This window comes from Schistocerca americana, chromosome 2 (assembly GCF_021461395.2).
Source record: "Schistocerca americana isolate TAMUIC-IGC-003095 chromosome 2, iqSchAmer2.1, whole genome shotgun sequence".
NCBI classification, from domain to species: domain Eukaryota; kingdom Metazoa; phylum Arthropoda; class Insecta; order Orthoptera; family Acrididae; genus Schistocerca; species Schistocerca americana.
In genome coordinates, this window is record NC_060120.1 from 1008761069 (window position 1) to 1008782817 (window position 21749).

Consider the following 21749-nt stretch of genomic DNA (forward strand, 5'->3'; position numbering starts at 1 on the left):
GTTGTTATTGGCACCTTTTTATTTCCGGTGCGTTTCGTGCAGTCGGGGATCACTGTTGACCTGATAAAACGCCTCGAAAAGGAAGTTATCCTGAGTGGATTAAGTACGGCACTCGACATCGAAGACTATGAAACTGTTACATCACGAAGGTAAATAACTTGGCGAGAACTTTATGTTAAAGGTGTTGCTATTATCGGAACGAGTCTCACCGGAATATTGGCTCTGGTTGCCATGTAAAATACTTTCCCTATGCGTTTATTAATGTCATTTAAATGCTAGTCTGAGTGACGACATTTTACCTATACTTGTTATATACGGCTTATCATTCCCTGAGGCGGGTGCTAACGCTTCAACTCTGTGTTTGACGCTTTGAACTTACTGCTTCAGCTGAGAGCCTTTAAAACCCATTGCTTTTTCCTGAAGTTATAATAATAACGTCAAGGAGTGCCAAAGCAGAGCACAGTTTAGCGGCACTTAACCACAGCTACCTTCTGCTGGATATAGAGGGTGCTCAGAAACAGTTTGAAAAGCATGTGAGAATGTTGCAGGGGAGGTCGTGCTGAGAAATAACTATTGCGGAAGAATTTATATGCGTTGCGCTGTTTGCGAGTTATTTAGCTCTGAAGTTAGCCAGTCGGGTCGTTACGCGTCCAAATTCAAGACTTGTACGCGCTAAAACGCGATAATGTACAGAAATCTGCGGGTCCGTCAGTTATCGCTGTTCAGCTGGCCTCACTGGGGGGAGTAAGGTAACAGGCGATAATATAGAGCTCTTTCAAGTAGTTCATAATTTAAATTTAAAGCACAGCAGCAGAGATATATGCTGGGCAAAATAGACCGGAAAATAATTGTTTTGTGTTTTGATGGGCGTTGTAGTTCCGTTGCATAGTGTTTCGGTTTTCTTGTAATGCAACGAATTATAAAAGTGTGGTGATAAATGTGTCAAATTATATAATATATTTAGATTTAAGTATTTAAATATTATAAAATATTGTAAACGAATTGTGGCCATGTTTAGGGATTATTTTGACTAATGTGCTGTCATGTGACCCGACTCAGGACTGTGGATATGAGCTAGAAAATCGGGTCTTTGGCCGTTGTCCGTTGTGGTGGTAAGTTGGGAGCGGCAAAGAGCCGCGAGTGCAAGCATGGACGCCAGTGTATGCGAAGAAACGACGTGAAAGTGTGTGGGTGTGAGACAAACAGTGTACGAATTGCACCGATTATTGTTTGTACAGATCGGATTTCTTTTGTGAACTTAAAAATGCATAGCCACAAAGTTAAAGTGTTTCTTTTGAATAAATAAGTTTCAATGTCAACGTGTATAGTTCAACTTACTGCTGTTCAAAAACTAGCCAATACACACGCCTGGAAATTGAAATAAGAACACCGTGAATTCATTGTCCCAGGAAGGGGAAACTTTATTGACACATTCATGGGGTCAGATACATCACATGATCACACTGACAGAACCACAGGCACATAGACACAGGCAACAGAGCATGCACAATGTCAGCACTAGTACAGTGTATATCCACCTTTCGCAGCAATGCAGGCTGCTATTCTCCCATGGAGACGATCGTAGAGATGCTGGATGTAGTCCTGTGGAACGGCTTGCCATGCCATTTCCACCTGGCGCCTCAGTTGGACCGGCGTTCGTGCTGGACGTGCAGACCGCGTGAGACGACGCTTCATCCAGTCCCAAACATGCTCAATGGGGGACAGATCCGGAGATCTTGCTGGCCAGGGTAGTTGACTTACACCTTCTAGAGCACGTTGGGTGGCACGGGATACATGCGGACGTGCATTGTCCTGTTGGAACAGCAAGTTCCCTTGCCGGTCTAGGAATGGTAGAACGATGGGTTCGATGACGGTTTGGATGTACCGTGCACTATTCAGTGTCCCCTCGACGATCACCAGTGGTGTACGGCCAGTGTAGGAGATCGCTGCCCACACCATGACGCCGGGTGTTGGCCCTGTGTGCCTCGGTCGTATGCAGTCCTGATTGTGGCGCTCACCTGCACGGCGCCAAACACGCATACGACCATCATTGGCACCAAGGCAGAAGCGACTCTCATCGCTGAAGACGACACGTCTCCATTCGTCCCTCCATTCACGCCTGTCGCGACACCACTGGAGGCAGGCTGCACGATGTTGGGGCGTGAGCGGAAGACGGCCTAACGGTGTGCTGGACCGTAGCCCAGCTTCATGGAGACGGTTGCGAATGGTCCTCGCCGATACCCCAGGAGCAACAGTGTCCCTAATTTGCTGGGAAGTGGCGGTGCGGTCCCCTACGGCACTGCGTAGTATCCTACGGTCTTGGCGTGCATCCGTGCGTCGCTGAGGTCCGGTCCCAGGTCGACGGGCACGTGCACCTTCCGCCGACCACTGGCGACAACATCGATGTACTGTGGAGACCTCACGCCCCACGTGTTGAGCAATTCGGCAGTACGTCCACCCGGCCTCCCGCATGCCCACTATACGCCCTCGCTCAAAGTCCGTCAACTGCACATACGGTTCACGTCCATGCTGTCGCGGCATGCTACCAGTGTTAAAGACTGCGGTGGAGCTCCGTATGCCACGGCAAACTGGCTGACACTGACGGCGGCGGTGCACAAATGCTGCGCAGCTAGCGCCATTCGACGGCCAACACCGCGGTTCCTGGTGTGTCCGCTGTGCCGTGCGTGTGATCATTGCTTGTACAGCCCTCTCGCAGTGTCCGGAGCAAGTATGGTGGGTCTGACACACCGGTGTCAATGTGTTCTTTTTTCCATTTCCAGGAGTGTATGCCTCAATAATAGGGCGCAAATGCAACCGTTTACTACCAACCCCATTTGCAGATGAGTCACGTGAAAAATAGGTGGTGAACGAGCCCGAGCTCAGTTGCAATTGATAGCTCGTCCAGGATAGGACTTCTCTATTCCCTAGTATTTCGGAATCGGGTGTCCATCTGATGTTTAGGCTTTTGAAGTCAGTGTGGGGGCTCTGCGCTAAATCAGTGCATTAGTAGTAGCGGAGTGTTTGTTCTGGACAAGATACGCGCTTTCTCTTGGTTATCCCGATAGAAGCCCACCACGATTGTGAGGCAGTCATTTACACAGCCTGATGAGTCGACCACGTGTTGCCGCGGGTAAAACAGTCGTCCGTGCCGTGTCCACGTGTTGCCGCCGGTAAAACAAACGTCCGTGACGTGCCCACGTGTTGCCGCGGGAGAAAACCGTCGTCCGTGTCTTGTGCATGTGTTGTTACGAGTGAAGCAGTCGAAGCTGTATCCATGTGCTGCCGACGATCAACGCCGTCGTTCGTGCCACCGACCAACACGACTACATGCTGCCAGGGGCCCACGCAATGTGTTCTCGCTCCCGATCGAGTTTGCTGCGTGTCCATGCCGCCGACTACGATTCATTTCATAGCTGTGCTCCGGAGCTCACTGCAGACGTCGCGTCACACGAGGATATAAAAAATAAGTACAGCCAGCAGCTACATTGCAAAATTGTGCCCTTTCATTAGCCATGGCCGATGAGACGCGTGAGTCTCAAAGTGAAGGCGAATCAGTGGATGTTAGGAGTAACTGTAGTAGCCATAGCATGCCAAAAGAAATAGGCTGGATACCAGGAAGTGGCCTGAGTACATTTCTTGTAAAACTTACTAGTAAATTAGGAGAAATAGACTTAAAAATACGGAATATAAAAACTGCAATAGTTGGAGAAATGGATTCGAAAATAGGGGATATGCAATTGAGGCTTAGCGATAAAATACAGACAGTGAGTGGAAAATTTGATCAGCTAGATATCAAATTGTATATAAAGTCGAAAACACAGTTAAAATTGTTGAGGGAATTATTGAGAGAGCTGATATTTTGAAAGAGAACTAGTAGCCAAGGTGGACACTGTGCAAAGTACTCTTGTGGGGCAGATTCAGGTACAGGAACAGAAATACACATTCTTTCAAAAACAAACAGAAGCAGACATTGAATCCATTAAAATAGGAGTGCGGATTGCCATAAGGAGATTACTGACAATAAGAAGGAATTTGAAGGGGAAATAAGCGTCTTGAGGGAAACAGTTATTACGGTGGCAGCAGGGAATGGAAATTTATTGTTGGGATATCCTATGGGGCCTGGATTTCAGTCAAAACCTTTAGTGGTAGAATAAATATCACGCAGTTGACTTTCCAGCTGTGTGTAGGGATAATTTTGTGACAGAGATGAGTGTTGAAGAAAAGGCTTTCAAAGGTTTTAAAATCACAAAATTTATCATCATTTTGGTTCACCCAGGTTTGAGCTCCCCTTCCAACTGTCTCTTAACATATTTAATTTCTGCCTGCTCCGTCATAATGGGCTCACTCATACTGGGGCCATGAAAAACAATTAACATTGTAAAACGATTTTTTGAATGGACCCATTTACGAGAGTGGAAAGGAAAGTATGACAGAGTTCTGTGTTAGAGAACTGAATAAATTAAATCATCTGGATAGGCCGCTGGGTGTATTAACAGAAATATCTACACTAAAAAGAAGATTACCAGAGCATTTGCAATGGGATTTGGTTCACAGTGCAACAGATTCATTGGAGGAATTTCTTAATTTTGTGGATAACATGCGCAGGGCATTGAGTTACAGACCTAAATACATGGAACAGAGGGAGAGTGGAAGGTATCATGAAAGGGCCAACAGTATTAATTATGAGTACAGTAATAATCATAACAGGTGGAGAGAAGATATAAGTGATCAGAATAATGAGGATAGAGATTGGAGAAGCAGGCCACAAAGATATAACAGAAATTTTGGGGGGAGAAAAGATAATTTTGATCAGATGACGAGTGATAGAGAACATATGAAAATACGAAAACCAGGTGCAAATGGACGGTATGCAATCAAAAAACTAATTGATGCCTCACTTAAGGTCCTCAGGGGGGCTGGTAATTTTGTGAACAGGGCAAGATGAGGACATGATGGGATGAGTAAGAAAGCCAGTAAGGAAAATAGGGAAATTGGGATGTGTCATATGGGTGCTGTCTTAGGAAATGAAAATCTATAGGGAGGTTTTAACAATTATAGAAATGCAGATAAAAGGTATAAGAGGAAAAAATGGAACAAGGCTAATATCAGCAACGAACAGTGCGAGTTTAACGTTGATGACATGTTTAAAAGGGAAGGGAAATTAAAAGCAGAGGAGGACAAAATTGGTTTGTGTGCAGCAAAATTCAATGAAAGATCAGAGAAACAGGTGGTTTCATCAAAAGGGGAAATAGAAATGGATATGGAATTAAGGGACAATGTTCACAGTAATAATGGATGCGATGAATGGGTAGAGATGTCTATTGGAAATAGTATGGAGAATTGTGGAAAAGGTGAGGAGAGGGTTATTCAGTCTGATGTAAAGGCTAATATGAGTGGTGTATTTGACAATGTGAAAAATGCTGGTAAATTACCTACTGATAATGTTACTGTGCTTGTGGGTGCAGGTGTTAACAGTGGTAGTGATAATGACTTCAATGTGGATATGGAAATGTGTAATGATATGGAGAATGTTGTTGTGGGTTGCCCAGAAGATAAAATTGAAACCTATGTTTTCTTAACTGATGAGGATGCAAGCCTGAAAGGTGTTAGCTGTGGATGGTTAGGAAAGGAGGAGGCTGATTATGATTTCAGTGATTGGGTGTTCTATGCAAAATTACATAAAGCTTTGATGCCTGAAGAATGGGGTAAAATAAAATTTAAAATTGCCAGAAAATTGGAAGAATTAAGGGAAGAAGAGAATGTTAAGTTTGCTATTAAGGATCTGTTTGAAGGGGATACTGATGTATGCTCTGGAGAAAGACCTAAAGATATTTGAATTATGCAAGAGGAAAGCAGGAGTGAAGTAGAAAGAGATTTATTACAGGAATCGGGGCTGAACAGATTAGAAATAGAGGTGATACACCAATAATTGATATCAATGTGGGAGGAATTAAAGATATAGCATTATTAGACTCTGGCTCACTTTTATCTGCAATTTCTGAATCTTTCTGGCAGCAAATTAAAGATTTAGGATAAATAGAATTACCAGTTATGGAAGTCAAAATTAAGACAGCAACTGGGACATGTAGCAAGCCCATCAGCAGAGAAGTATTACTGGAATTTAATAGTAATGAGTCTTGTTTGATATTAGTTGCTTTGTAGTGAAGGGTTTGGAATTGAATGTAATATTGGACTTCTTGTGCAAGTATGACTGTAGCATTTTTTGTAAATGACAGAGTGGTAAAATTTGATGCTGGTGGAAACAGATTAAGAATAAAATTTAAAGGGGAATTAAAAGGAGGTGAGACAGTGACTCATTTACAAAGGATTGATGAGGTAGGTGATGAAATGTGCACTGAACAGCAGATAATGACAAAGTAAATGAAACGGGACATTTAAATGAGGAACAAAAGGTGCAGCTTACAGATTTATTGTGTAAACATAAGCATGTGTTCTCTGACGGACCTGGGAAAGTTACAGATTTCAGTTATGTTTTGAGAGTATTGCCACATGAAGTAATAGGGGCCAAACCTTATCCTATAGCAATAGCTAATAGAGAGGCTGTAAGGGTGAGGATACAGATGATGTTGAAGTGAGGCATACTGGAAATGGGGAGGAGTGAGTATTGTAATCCAATTGCAGTGGTTCTATAAGAGTAGTATTGGATGCAAGAAAGCTAAGTAAAATAACAGTCAAAGTAAATGATCAGCCAGAGAACATGAATGAGCTGTTGAAAAAATTTTATAATGCTAAAATTCTGTAAAGTGTTGATTTTACTTCAGGTTTCTGGCAGGCGCAATGGGCTGAAGAGAGCAGAAAGTACACTGCTTTCTTATTTGAGGGCAGGACTTATATGTTTACAGTTGTGCCATTTGGTTTATCAATAACTGTAGCAGTTTTTGTAAGGGCTTTAAGTCATGTGTTGAGTAAGTGTGAATTTCTTCAAGTAACATTACTATTTCTCGGTCATCTGTTAACTCCTGATGGCATTTTGCCCAATAAAGAGAAAATCAAGGCTATTGTTGACTGCAAGGTGCCAACAAACAGGAAACAACTGAAATCATTTATAGGACTATGTTCATTCTACAGGAAGTATATAAGTGATTATAGCCTGAATTCACTTAACTTGCATAGACTATTAAAGAGAAGTGTAATGTGGTGCTGGACATCTGTCACAGGGAACTTAAAGCTATAAAGAAAAGCTTAAAAAACAGCAAAATTTTGTACTACCCAGATTTCTCTTTGCCTTTTGTATTGGGGCAGACAGCTCAGATTATGGGATAGGCGCAGTGCTATTTCAGGAGAGGGTAATAGATGGAAAGAATGAGCACAGGTCAATCGCTTTTGCAAGCAGATTGCTATCCAAACATGAATTAATGTATGGTATCTCAGAGAAGGAACTTTTAGCCATAGGTTTTGGACTCCAGAAGTTCAGGATATATGTGGAAGGTAGGAAATTGACTGTTTACACAGACAATAAGGCTCTGAGCTATTTGCAAGAATGTAAGCTGTTAAATAATAGACTCATGAGATGGGCCATGTTTCTGCAGTAGTTTAACTGTGAGATAAGATATGTTAAAGGCACAGACAACAATGTGGCTGATGCCTTATCAAAGATACCTTTCATTGGAGAAGAACATGAAGGGAATGGAGACGAAAAAGAACTAGAGATATTGTATATGAAAGGAGTGGGTGGAGAGAAGGAAATCAGATCCATCTGTAAGGACATGAGGAGACTTCAGAATGGGGAACAAACCATGAAGTTTATCAAAACAAACTTTGGAAATAAGGAACATGAAAAAATAGCTAAATATTATAGAATTTACAAGGGGATTTTATTTAGACGAATAAATTTGGACAAAGCGGAGTGGAAGGTATGTTTTCCAGATGAGCACGTGTAAAAATTAATCAATTACATCCACCATAGCCATGGGCAATATGGGGCTCAGAAATGTTGGAAAATACTGCAGGACTATGTTAGTTTTAACAACATGGTCAGGAGAGTAAAGAGACAGTTGGCTTCTTATGAAAAATTTCAAGAAATATAATACTATTGCAGTACAAGGAGACATGCAGAATATTGTTCCTAAAAGAAATGGTGAACTTCTGGCTATTGATTTATTTGGGAGGCTGCCAACAGGTTGAGGGGATATAAAGTATGTTCTTTTAGCTGTTGATGTATTCTCAAAGTTTGTAAGGCTGTATCCACTGAAAGAGGCCACCAGCCAGAATATAATTAACAAGATAGAGAAAGATTACTTTGTGAATGTTATAAAACCAGAGAATGTTCTATCTGATAATGGAGCACAATTTTTATCTAGTGTGTGGGGTAAGTTTATGCAAAGATCTGTGATAAAGCATATAAGAATTTCAGTGCATCACCATGCGGGAAACCGGTCTGCGAGGTATATGAGGGAGCTGGGTAGGCTGTGTAGGACGTACTGCAGTAAAAAGCATAGTACTTGGGCAGAATATATAACTGTGTTTGAGGATCTTATGAACACAGTGAAGAGTTGTGCGACAGGATTCTCACCCTATGAGCATATGAAAGATATAAAGCCAGACAATCTAATAGCAGAACACATAGATTTTCCTCCATCTCAAGGATTGACAAGTCAAGGGAAGATACAAATGGCCAGACAGCAAATGTTAAAAAAAGGACATGAGAGACAGAGGAGGCATGGAGAAAGGTATAAGACAACTAAGTTCAAGAAGGGAGATAAGGTGCTGGTGAGGAACAAGAAAAAATCCAGTGACATTGATGGCGAAATGAAAAAGTTATTCGAATTATTCCATGGACCCTTTGAGATAACGGGTTTTCCATACACTAATGCATATAAGAGTTGAAAAAATATGTGGTGAAAGAATAAAGGGTAAGGGAGTGAGATTCCCATGTATACTATTGGCTAGTTGGAAAAATAAGTGAGTGTGTGTGTGTGTGTGTGTGTGTGTGTGTGTGTGTGTGTGTGTGTATGTGTGGTATGACTATTATATGCAGCTATAAAAAAATTATTAGGGGCTATGTATACGTGTATTTATAATTGAAGGATTATTTGTGTTACTGTGTATGTTGTGATGCCATTGCTGGTGGTCAATTAGGGTGCACAACTAGGGTGAGTGTGATAGAAGCCTTGTTGAAAAAGTCATACGGGAACTGAAACCTACTGTATACATAGTCTATTTCTGTATAAATGTTTGGAGAATATAGGAGGGAAGATATCTGTAAGTAGTCTATTAGAAAATAGTTGAGATTTTATTAAAATTTCTAATGTATCTGTGGCACCTGGTGTTGATGCTGGTGTGTGGGGGTAGGATTGTTGCTGAGACAGCCATGTAGGGCACGCACTAAATATGCAAATTGTAGAGGCATATGGGAAATAATTAACTTGCTTATTTTAAGATGTTCATGAGGGAAGTGAGGGAACGAACACTAATGGCTAAGTGGATGCTTGTTTTGAATCTAGTTAGCCATGGAAATGGCAGAAAAGAATGGGTTTCAAGATATTGCCAAATATTATGTGAAAATTGATATAGGAATTCATGAAAAAAATTGGGGTGCTTGATAAGAATCTGCATCTGGGAATAAGTTCTCTTGGTGCGGGGGCTAGAATGTCAGAGATCCTGATTTGCGAACATTTGAAGGGTGAAATGGAATATATTTAACTATGCCATGTTTGTGTTTAATTTGTGAGCATGTTTGTTCAGTTGCAGGGGCGAACAGCACAATAACCCTGGGTTCGGTGTGGGGCGGCGGTGGGATGAGTGGACTGCTGTAGCCTCTTGTGGGGTTGTGAATCACTGAGGGGTATGCCGGGACGAAGCCTCTCCGTCGTTTCTAGGTCCCCAATTCCATACAATACACTGCGATAAAGATCTTAAATAGGTCAGGAATTGTAGAGAAAAGACCTAAGTCGAAACAACGTCCCGGGAGTAGACAACATTCCATTAGAACTACTGACAGCCTTGGGAGAGCCAGTCCTGACAAAACTCTGCCATCTGGGGAGCGAGATGTATGAGACAGGCGAAATATCCTCAGACTTCAAGAAGAATTCAATAATTCGAATCCCAAAGAAAGAAGGTGTTGACAGATGTGAAAATTACCGATCAGTTTAATAAGACACGGCTGCAAATTACTAACGCGAATTCTTAACAGACGAATGAAAAAACTGGTAGAAGCCGACCTCGGGAAAGATCAGTTTGGATTCCGTAGAAATATTGGAATACGTGAGGCAATACTGACCCTACGACTTATCTTAGAAGCTAGATTAAGAAAAGACAAAGCTACGTTTCTAGCATTTGTAGACTTAGAGAAAGCTTTTGACAATGTTGACTAGAACACTCTCATTCAAATTCTGAAGGTTGCAGTGGTATAATAAAGGGAGCAAAAGGCTATTTACAGTTTGTACAGAAACCAGATGGCAGTTATAAGAGTCGAGGGGCATGAAAGGGGATCAGTGATTGGAAAGCGAGTGAGACAGGGTTATAGCCTCTCCCCGATGTTATTAAATCTGTATATTGAGCAAGCAGTAAAGGAAACAAAAGAAAAATTCGGAGTAGGTATTAAAATCCATGGAGAAGAAATAAAAACTTTGAGGTTCGCCGATGACATTGTAATTCTGTCAGAGACAGCAAAGGACTTGGAAGAGCAGTTGAACGGAATGGACGGTGTCTTGAATGGAGGATATAAGATGAACATCAACAAAAGCAAAACGAGGATAATGGAATGTAGTCGAGTTAACATCGGTGATGCTGAGGGAATTAGATTAGGAAATGAGACACTTAAGGTAGTTTAGGAGTTTTGCTATTTGGGGAGCAAAATGACTGATGATGGTCGAAGTAGAGAGGATATAAAATGTAGGCTGGCAATGGCAAGGAAAGCGTTTCTGAAGAAGAGGATAGAGTAGCATGGAGAGCTGCATCAGACCAGTCTCAGGACTGAAGACCACAACAACAACAACAACAACAATGAACTGCCTTTCCGTTTCTTTCTTACGTGGATGACGTTGCATCCTGGCGAATTGCAGAGAACATTCCATCCAGGTAACTGTGCCCGTTCATAGGCTGACTATCCCTGCTGCCGGTAAGTCTGACACAGGTTGAGAGTACAAAAGGAGGACGGTAAACCGTATGAAGTCGAGAACCCGAGGCAGCGCTGTATTGCGATCTGCTGTGGGTACACTTTAGGTATAAGCTTTCTTAGGCCTCAGTGTAATACAACGTTTAGCATGCTTAACATTGATTATATCGGTTCTATCGAGATGCCAACGACCAACTCAACTGCTGAGTTATTTTTCAAAGCACACACTATTTATTACATAATTATTTATATACCACACGTATGTCTCATTTGGAAGAGATCCGATGTCAGGTAATATATTTTTCAAGTTTCCAAGACCTAATGCGGCTTTCACGTACTATGTTTAACAAGTTTCAAAGTCCTAATACGGTTTGTGGACTCTTCTAAGAAATTGTTTTGAGTCTGATCACGAAGTCATGATCTAGTGGATGAGTGGCTTCAGTCGAAGTCTGGTTGCAGGCTGTTGTCCGCTATCATGTGTCATAATTAGAAAGTTAGGCCGTTTTATTCTCCACTCAACTCTCCTTATGTACATCTACACCTACATCCATACTCCGCAAGCCACCTGACGGTGTGTGGCGTAGGGTACCTTGAGTACCTCTATCGGTTCTCTCTTCTATTCCAGTCTCGTATTGTTCGTGGAAAGAAGGATTGTCGGTATGCCTCTGTGTGGGCTCTAATATCTCTGATATTATCCTCATGGTCTCTTCGCGAGATATACGTAGGAGGGAGCAATATACTCCTTGACTCCTCGGTGAAGGTATGTTCTCTAAACGTCAACAAAAGCCCGTACCGAGCTACTGACCGTCTCTCTTGCTGAGTCTCCGACTGGAGTTTATCATCTCCGTATCGCTTTCGCGATTACTAAATGATCCTGTAACGAAGCGCGCTGCTCTCCGTGGGATCTTCTCTATCTCTTCTATCAACCCTATCTGCTACGGATCCCGCACCGGTGAGCAGTATTCAAGCAGTGGGCGAACAAGCATAACCTACTTCCTTTGTTTTCGGATTGCATTTCCTTAGGATTCTTCCAATGAATCTCAGTCTGGCATCTGCTTTACGGACGATCAACGTTATATGATCATTCCATTTTAAATCACTCCTAATGCGTACTCCCAGATAATTTATGGAATTAACTGCTTCCAGTTGCTGACCTGCTATATTGTAGCTAAATGATAAGGGATCTTTCTTTCTATGTATTCGCAGCACATTACACTTGTCTACTTTGAGATTTAATTGCCTTTCCCTGCACCATGCGTCAATCCGCTGCAGATCCTCCTGCATTTCAGTACAATTTTCCGTTGTTACAACCTCTCGATATACCACAGCATCATCTGCAAAAAGCCTCCGTGAACTTCCGATGTCATCCACAAGGTCATTTATGTATATTGTGAAAAGCAACGGTCCTACGACACTCCCTGCGGCACACCTGAAATCACTCTTACTTCTGAAGAGTTCTCTCCATTGAGAATGACATGCTGCGTTCTGTTATCTAGGAATTCTTCAATCCAATCACACAATTGGTCTGATAGTCCATATGCTCTTACTTTGTTCATTACATGTAGCTCACATAAATATCCATCGGGAGGAATGATACCAATCGACACTCTATTGATTCCATGTCGTGTCGTACGAACAACGCACAGCCAGGGTAAAAGCACCACAGACTCAAAGATGCGAGCTGGTGCCACTGCCATAGAGACTCGCCACTTGCACGACTTCCACCGGCGCTGAGGATGAAGATATCGACTTCGCTTCGGCCAATTGCCAGCCGAGTACAATCCGCCAATGGCGGCTCGACAAGTTGGGACAGGAGCCTACTCAGAAGAGCAGCTCTCATCCACTTGGTTATAAATCATAGCCCAGGGTTGATTTAGACAAGCGAATTCGCTTAAAGAACTCTTAGAAGTGAACAGACAGTTATTGTAGATTGCATTTGCTATGTACTGTAGAGTTTACCTACTATTATTTCCACTTAGCCATTGAAGATCTTTTTTGTGTTATATTAAATGCAGTGTTGCAGACTTCATTATTCAACAGGTCACAAAGATAAGGAAACCTGTTTAACTCATTTTATGACTTCGGTACTAATTTGTTGGAATCTTGTAAAACGTTCGATCTGCATCAGAAGCCGTTTCACGAACTCATAAACTCGGCCTACCGTTACAACAGTGGCAAATCGGCCTCTACAGCAGTAGCGACGAGACCTTTACAAAATTGGCTTGAAGGCATTACAAAAATGTTGTCTTCTGTTGGCCAGAGCGAACTGAAGAACTTAACAATGCGTCGTCTCTCCGGTTAACAGCTGCTGGGAGGCAACCAAAGAGACACTCTTGTATCGCACGAAGCCGATGTACTAAGTGGGAAGCACTGAAGAGAAAGATGAAAACCAGTCCCCCTATTGCACGTACGCTAGGGAAAAAGATAACGGAAAGACCCTCGGATATTTGAATAAACGGCAGGGGTGATGCGCAGGAGGGCTGAGCCGTGACGTCAGTGTAAACCCTCCGAGGCCTTCGAGAACGACAGGCCGCGGCGTGTACGTCACGAAGGTAGTCCTACTCTCGCTCGCTCAAATCAGCAGACAAACTGCGTTTCTACACCTGTTAACTCGTAACTAGGCGTTTTCGCACTAACGAAAACTGAATCTTCTACTGGAATCTGCTATAATGGAATCTTACTGTTATTAGTCCTATAATGATGGGAAGTCCATGGGCCCACTTATAATTTGTTGCGGCTGTACTGCGTACAATAAAAAAAATCATGCTAAAATTATTATCGGTTGCATAAGGCACCACTTCTAGCATGTAATGAGTACTGTTAAGCAGAGGAGACTAACTGCTATAAACACGCCGTCATATCATTTATATCGAGTATTGATCTTAAATTAAATTTTGCTGTAGTACTGTTAATCAGTAAGACTTCATAATATCAGATTCCAGTGGAAGATACAATTCTCGTTAGTACTTGTACGCCCAGCTGCGAGTTAACGGGTTTAGAAACGCATTTTGTCTGCTGAGCTGAGCGAGTGAGCGAGTTCAGTACTACTTTCGTGACATGCGCGCCGCGGCCTGTCTTTCTCGTGGGCCTCGAAACCCTCTCGCCACGCCGCGCTGCATTGAAGCTTATAGACCACAGCACACATGTGCTTCACTCATACGCTGGTGCGAATGTAATAGAGATTTTCCATGTTTTAATGTATTATTATTATTATACATTATGTTAGTTAGATTATTTTTTTCTATGGTCGGAGAAATGTTAGTGTAATGTCTCCGAAGGATATCAAACTCTTTCACCCTCGAAGGGCACAGCTTTTCTTTTCTGGGGCAACACGCTTACACAGGCTTAGACCACATAGATCTGTAGTACGGAAAAACCACCTACAATGTCATTTTAAGCTCTTTAACTGCTTTAACCGATTTTTTTGTATACTGGAAAGTTATATCACAACTCCTTTCATTTCTTTCAGTTTTTGTCTTTGTTTCACCCTCACTTCGCTTACTTTCTTTCCGTTCTTTATCTTGTTGATAGCTTCTATTCTGATGAAAGTACATGTCCTTACGAAACATACTGTACAGAAGTCCTTTCTCTTACCTTATTCAAAGCGAAGTTCGTAGAACTTGAGCTTCATTATAGACCATCCTGAAATTGTTTGAAGCCAGTTCTGAAACATTTATGTGAGCAGTTTGTTTATAACGAAAATGTGATAATTCGGGATTTTTGAATTTAGTTCTATAACCAATATATCCTGCAATCATCTCTAACAACTCAATAATTTCCATGAAATCTGGAACATTTTCTCCTTCGTATTCGATGAATTCTCAAAAATTTCTCCCACTTCTGAAAAAATCTCGGCAACTTCCTTGTTATCCCATCACTTTCCTGTAGACAAAACGTGTCTTGCTCCTCAGAAGTCGACAGTTCTACAGTCGTATCTTAAGTTTCCGCCAGTATACTAGCACTTAAAGTATGAAATTCTTTTTTATTCTTGCGTGTAGTGTCTGATAGTATTTAGCTCGCATTCATAGCAGTGTTTGTTTCCACGGTTAATGTTTCGTCTAGCAGTAATTCCTTCATTAATTGTAATATATTTATCTGTAAAATATCTTCTGTTTCTTTATGGTAACTTCGTTTTTATGGCAGAATGTTTCGCCCATTAGTAGGTCCATTATTAACGCCGAGAGGATGGTAGATTTAGAGCTGGAACAGTGTCAGTCTTCAAATCGCTTTTCTAAGGAATGTTCAACAGTTCAATTTCCAAATCCCTTTTATAACCCAAAGCAGTAAATTGTATTTAGCAGACACAAGCATTTACAACTGAAAATGAATCTACATATTTATAAGCATTTACCCATTTTTGTTTTGTGTTATTGTTTTTAGGAAAAATATTAAACCTAATTCCTAACCTACTTTATTGCCTGCTGTGGTTAGTATAACTGGCGATCGCGTAGAAAATCACTATTTTTCATTTCAAACTTGCACTAAAAAGTCCCTCAAGACAATGATAATTACGGCATAAATATACACTCAATCGCCAGTCACTAAAAAAATTCACTGTCGTGAACAACGTTGTTTTCGATCGTAAATGCAGTTATAACACACTACTTTATGGCAATTGCAGGTTACTGAGCGCTGGCTGGGTTCACTCTGACGTCAGTGGCGCGGCTTGCTGCTGCACATATATGTCGTGATCCCTACCGTGTTTTCTACTACTCATGGAAAGACCGAAATCTTCGAAAGTAGGCACATATAAAAAAGCATTCCCCTAATTTAAATGTCCACGTAACCATAATCTGCAGACCTATGTTCACATAGTCCTGATAATGATGAATGTACACTTCCATGTTATATTCTGCAAAATTTAAAATGAAAAAATGGTGACAGTGTCTTACTGTAATTTATTTCCTGACAATGGAGACAAACCATTTATGTAAATATCAAACATTAAAGATTATTTTTACAAAATCCTGTAAGAATCCACACCTCAATATTTTAACAGTAACTGATTACTAGTTTCGTCTGAGCAATTGGCCATCTTCAGAATAGTTAGTAAAATGAGTGTCGTGTTTAATCACAAGATTGGATGTCAATGTGCCTTCATCCGAGCCTGTGATTAGACTGCACTCATTTTATTGATTGACCTGAGTATGGCTGATTGCTCAGCTGAAACTAGTAATGAATGATTGTGAAAAGATTGTGATATGTACTATTAAGGGAATTTATATACAAAAATCTTACTATTGCAGTTCTTAAATCAACATGATGACAGATGTAGTACTAAAACGTTCATACGAACTACTTCCAACATCTGTATTTCCGTAAATGACGGTTTGTCGAAAATTATACTAGGACTATATATGAAGCACTGATTTACACAAATTATTGTTATTACAGTTAATATATTTAAATATTATCTTTGTTATTGTTATTATTATCATAGGAATATGTAGCACATTAATCCTGGGCCTGGCAAGAAATTAAATTTCGGTGCTGATAAAGGTAGGCGATGGAGATTGTAAAAAACCATGATCCTCCCCTATCTCCCCCCTCCCTCCCCTCTTTCTCAGGAGCATTTTGGATCTGTGCCTGGTATACTCAAAGCATACAAGTTCACTGTGATGAGAGCCAAAAACTACTTTAAAAACATATGAGGAGAGTCTACGAACGTAGCAAAATTCTGTCAACCGTATCAGCAGTAAGATTCAGCAAAGCATCCGAAAAGTCTGTGATTTGGAGAACAACAGTCGGCTAAAGTGACTTGTGTCGCCGCTGTTGCTTCAAAGTTGGTACATAAAGGGCGTGGAGGGGCTGCTGTCTAGAGGCTTCGCGGTTGTCGTGGTGATGCGGGCGACCTCTGCAATCGGCAAATTCCAGCCTTCGCTGGGCTCCAAGTACAGATTGTACTGTTTCGTGACGTATCGATATATATCCTTTTCGGTGTATCGTCTGATAGAAACCGTTGATAGTGACATAATGGATGTAAATCGTTGTGTTCAACAGGGCTTGTGATTTTCAAAAAGTGTTTTTATTTAAGCCTTCTTCCATAAGGGGGTCTATTGTTGATTTACATGTAAAATTTTCTAATTTATTTGTCTAATTTTTTATAAAGACATTTTAACATTTTAACTGCTTTTTGATTTGTTGTAAAAACAAAGGTTACACCATTTTAGCGTATATATCGGGATTAACACTAACAAACGAAATTTGCTTAACTTCAATATTTTTGAGGCGGCCATTGAAAAAGGAGTTTTGAAGAGAGATTTTTATATATTTTATTTCTGTTTTCCGTTACGGTGTTGCGAACTATTTAAAACCGCCTCCTGGCCGGGACTGAAATTACTCACCTACAGTTTTGCTGAAACATAGGGTCCGTGGTACACACGCATGAGATTTTCCCATAAGTCTAAAATGTTCCTGCTATAAACGATACCTACAGGTATTGGCAAGTTAGGGATATTTGATTGCATGACAAAGACACTCCCATTTCTTGATGGTGCTCCTTAGGAGTGAGTTGCGATGTGACCATATCTATAACGATTAGCATCTAGAAGTTTTGAGCTAAAGCTCCATTAAGCATCAGCTCCACGATTTTTATAGGAACTTCCACATGTTAATGTTATGACTTAAGGCTCACTGGACTAAAAATACTTAGCAAGATAACGATTCATTACGTTTATTGGTTAGTTCGTGTACAACAGTGATCATTTAATTCACAACCCAGCAGAAATATACAGAAAATACACTGCCTCTTCTTCAGATTGCAACATCAAAAACTGTAGCAAATAACGGAATGTTACTTAATGAGCGTATGATGTATAGTAGGTAGAACGCGTGACTAAATTTTTTGCTGATTTCGAAGTGTACCGGGTGCGAAATCTATTACACGGAGCTGCCGCATCAGGAAGCGACACCTACATTGTATATATGGTGATTTCTGCCTGGACAGGATCTTTAGAATTTACATCCCACTGCTGGTAACATGCTGTTTTTGTAGGTCTCCAGTATATGCTTAAATAGGTTTTCGTCCTCACGTTGGATATGGCAGTATATCTTAACTACTGGGTACCAAGTACTTTCTGTCTACAATAGGAAGAACTCAGCCGTTCGCAGATGGACATACTTGTTTCTATTCATATACCAGCAGGTAATCTTTTCTAGGTCATTCCTACGAGGATATCGCTTCACTCACCATGCTAAACTCCTGCTAGCTGAGCTGGGCGCTTATAGCTAAATAACACTGAGATAACATCCGCGTACAACTTCCTTTGCTGGAGTCTTACTACTCAAAGCCAAAGCAGGTGTTCACTCAGGCAAATCCTCTCATAGGGCAAACTTTGCGACAGAAGGGTACAACATTGGCCGGCACTTAAGAGATTAAACTTGTGGGGAGGGTGGAATGGGGAATGGTTTGGCGCGGGAGGGAGGGTGGGGGGGGGGGTGCAGGGGGAACCCCTCCTTGCTTTATACAATCTGAGGTTCAATACCATAATCTCAGACTATGCGATTCGTGGATAATGCAGGATTTATATGAATCTCAATTTTTCTAATTTTAGCGACGAAAGTTATTACTCGAAATACACACGGTTCAGTCGTATTAATGGGATCACGGCCTATTTTCGACGTCAGCACCAACGTGAAATAACCACTCACAAGAAGGCAGGTGGCAGCACTAGCAGTGGAGGGTATATAAAGTGCTTCCGCGGGGAGGGTGAGGGGTGGGACAGGGATAACAGTGCAGTAGTTGTAATGCGAAAACGAGGCGATTTATCTGACGTCCAAAACTGCATAATCATTAGCTATCGGCCCCACGGTGGAAAGATTTTCAAAACGGCTAACTTTGTAAACTGTTCGCGTGCCCCCGTAATTAAGGTATACGATGTATGGCAAAGTGGCGCTGAGCAAAACCAGCACCGAGCTAACTGTAGTGCAGCGCAGCCCATTGACGACCGGGGGTGAATTTCGGCTACGAAGATGTATACGGACGAATATACGTGCAATTTCTAAGCATCTGACTACCCAGATGAACCAAGGGGCTATCAACAGCGTCTCTTCAACGATCGTTGAGCGAACGTTCCTGCGTATCTGCCTCCGCAGTACTGTGACTGGATATTGCATTATTGTTCGAAACACTTTCCTGAATACGATGGACAATATTCCGACTTGAACGTTTTCTCACCCAGCATTTGCTAATGGTTTGACAGTAAACTTCAGGGAAACTCATGGATCATGCTGTAAGCTCACCAGTAGGAAGCATTATGGTGTCTAGAATGTTTTCTTGGCTTTCCCTGAATAATCTCGACACTCTGAAAGAAACAGGGGATGTTGATGTTTAACTCATGTATGCATGTGTCCCTGGGGGATCACGTTAACACCTACATGCAGTTTACTTTCCTTCGGCGTGATCGCATCTACCATCAGAACAGCGCAACGTGTCAGACAGATCGCAGTGTCTGTGCGTGGTTCGAAGAGCAGTGGGGTGAGTTTACCGTATCCGCTTGCCCACCCAGCTCAAGGGATTTAATCCCAATGGAGAATCTGAGGAATCATCTCGATCAGGTTGTTAGCTCCACGGATCAACAACCGAGAAGTCTATTGCAGCTGGCACTGGAGTCGCCAGGGCTTCACAACTCTGTCTGGACCTTGAAAAACCCCATTAAGTCTCTTCCTGCATGTCTCGCAGCTATCTGCACAGGAACATGTCGTTATCCAGGCTTTTGACACAGAGTCACATTAATATGACTGGACAGTGTATGTTGGAGGGTTTAACATTATTTGTTGTGTCTATGTCAGGTAGATTGCCTCTCTTGTTACGTCTCCCACAAGTTGGTTAGGCGTATTTGTGAAAGTCTCACGCTAAGGATACAAGTCCGTGACGATTCGTGTAGGTCTCCTTTGAATGTTTCTTGTGGTAATCCAGCAAAAAATTTGTTTCACACTGATGAATAATTCACAAGAATTGTTCGACCACGGTTTTTGCAAGCAACTTCCTCCGTGTGTGAATTACACCTTGAAGGACTAGAGATAGGACGTTAATATTCACGGGACATGCAGATTTGTATGTTCCGCAGAAATGATTAGCATTTCAGTCACCCTGTTGCGTAGTACGCACAGGGCCCCTCTTGGGCCCTGATAACTTGTTCTATGCGTGATGGAATCGACGGGCATAAGGTGCAAATGATATCCTGTGGTAGGACCATCCATTCTGCGTTCGCCTGGTTCCAAAGTTCGTCTGTGATTGGGTCGCAGCACTGCACCCGTCGTTTCAACATATCCCACACACATTCGATTGGCGACACGTCTGGTGACCTGGCGAGCCAGGGCAAAAGGCTGACATCTTGTGACACCAAGAAGGCACGTGTTGGTGCAGCAACGTATGTTCGTGCATTGTCTTGCTGAAAAATGGCGCCTGGGGTGTTGTGCAGGAAGGGTATCGCTACGAGTCGCAGAATATCATTCACACAGATCACACTGGTCTCAGTACCGTGCGAGGTGGCGCAGTGGTTAGCACACTGGACTCGCATTCGGGAGGACGACGGTTCAGTACCGAGTCCAGCCATCCTGATTTAGGTTTTTCGTGATTTCCCTATATCGCCTGATACAAATGCCGGGATCGTTCCTTTGAAAGGGCACGGTCGATTTCCTTCCCGATCCTCTCCTAATCCTATGAGATCGACGACCTCGCAACCTAGCAATTTGGTCTCCTCCACCCAAATCAACCCAATCCCAACCCAACACTGGTCACAGTACGCTGGACACGCACCAGCTGTGATTTGTGGTTGTACCCAATAGCATCTCACACCATAAGGCCTTGAGTTAGCGTTGTTTGTCTTTTCCGGATTCAGTCACGTGATTCCAGTCGACCTGTCTGTGGCGAACCAAAATGAGGCCATCATTTCCAAACCAAGAGAACCTGGATTCGTCCGGAAAACTATCTGATGTCATTCTTGTCCTGCTTGACGTCCTTAAATACACCGTTTGCCGTCTAGCATGTCTCTGCACATTCGTCAAAGATAGGCGGAGAAACGGACGACGCGCACGTAACACATGACGTAATAAATGTCGACCAGCTGTCACCTTTCATACTGTACGATGTGTTACACGGTTCGACTGTTGCACCAGAGCCGAGAAGGGCGCAGATCTGTCCTGAAATGCCATTCAGAGGAGGTGTCAATCCTTTCCGTGGGTGGTCTGGACGGTGCGACCTGACCCATCTCGTCGTGTTCTACGTCCTTCCGCGAACCATTCTGCACACACCCGTTTCACTCCCGAAACACTTCGTCCTACACGAGGCTGCAGTTTCCCGGATAGATGCATCGCATTCTCTCATGCCAAAAGCTCACTGATTTGGCGATACGGTTCGCATATATGTCTGCGAGGTATCCTGCACGTCTTCTCAAGTCACACTGATCCATTACCTTCCGTTTACAGTGACAAGAAGAGCTGCAGGCACAATTTACCGGTATGTGGTGTCGCACCGCGATTTCGATGTCGACTTTGAAACTGAACGGCGACATGGTTCAAATGATAGTCACTACTGCAGAACAAGCTTATGTGCGTGTCCCGTGAATATGAACGTTCTATCTCTAATCGCTCCAGGTGTTCTGTTTTTTTTTTTTTTTCTGGACATGAGTGCATATACTGTATATCACTAGCACGTAACTGGAATTACCAT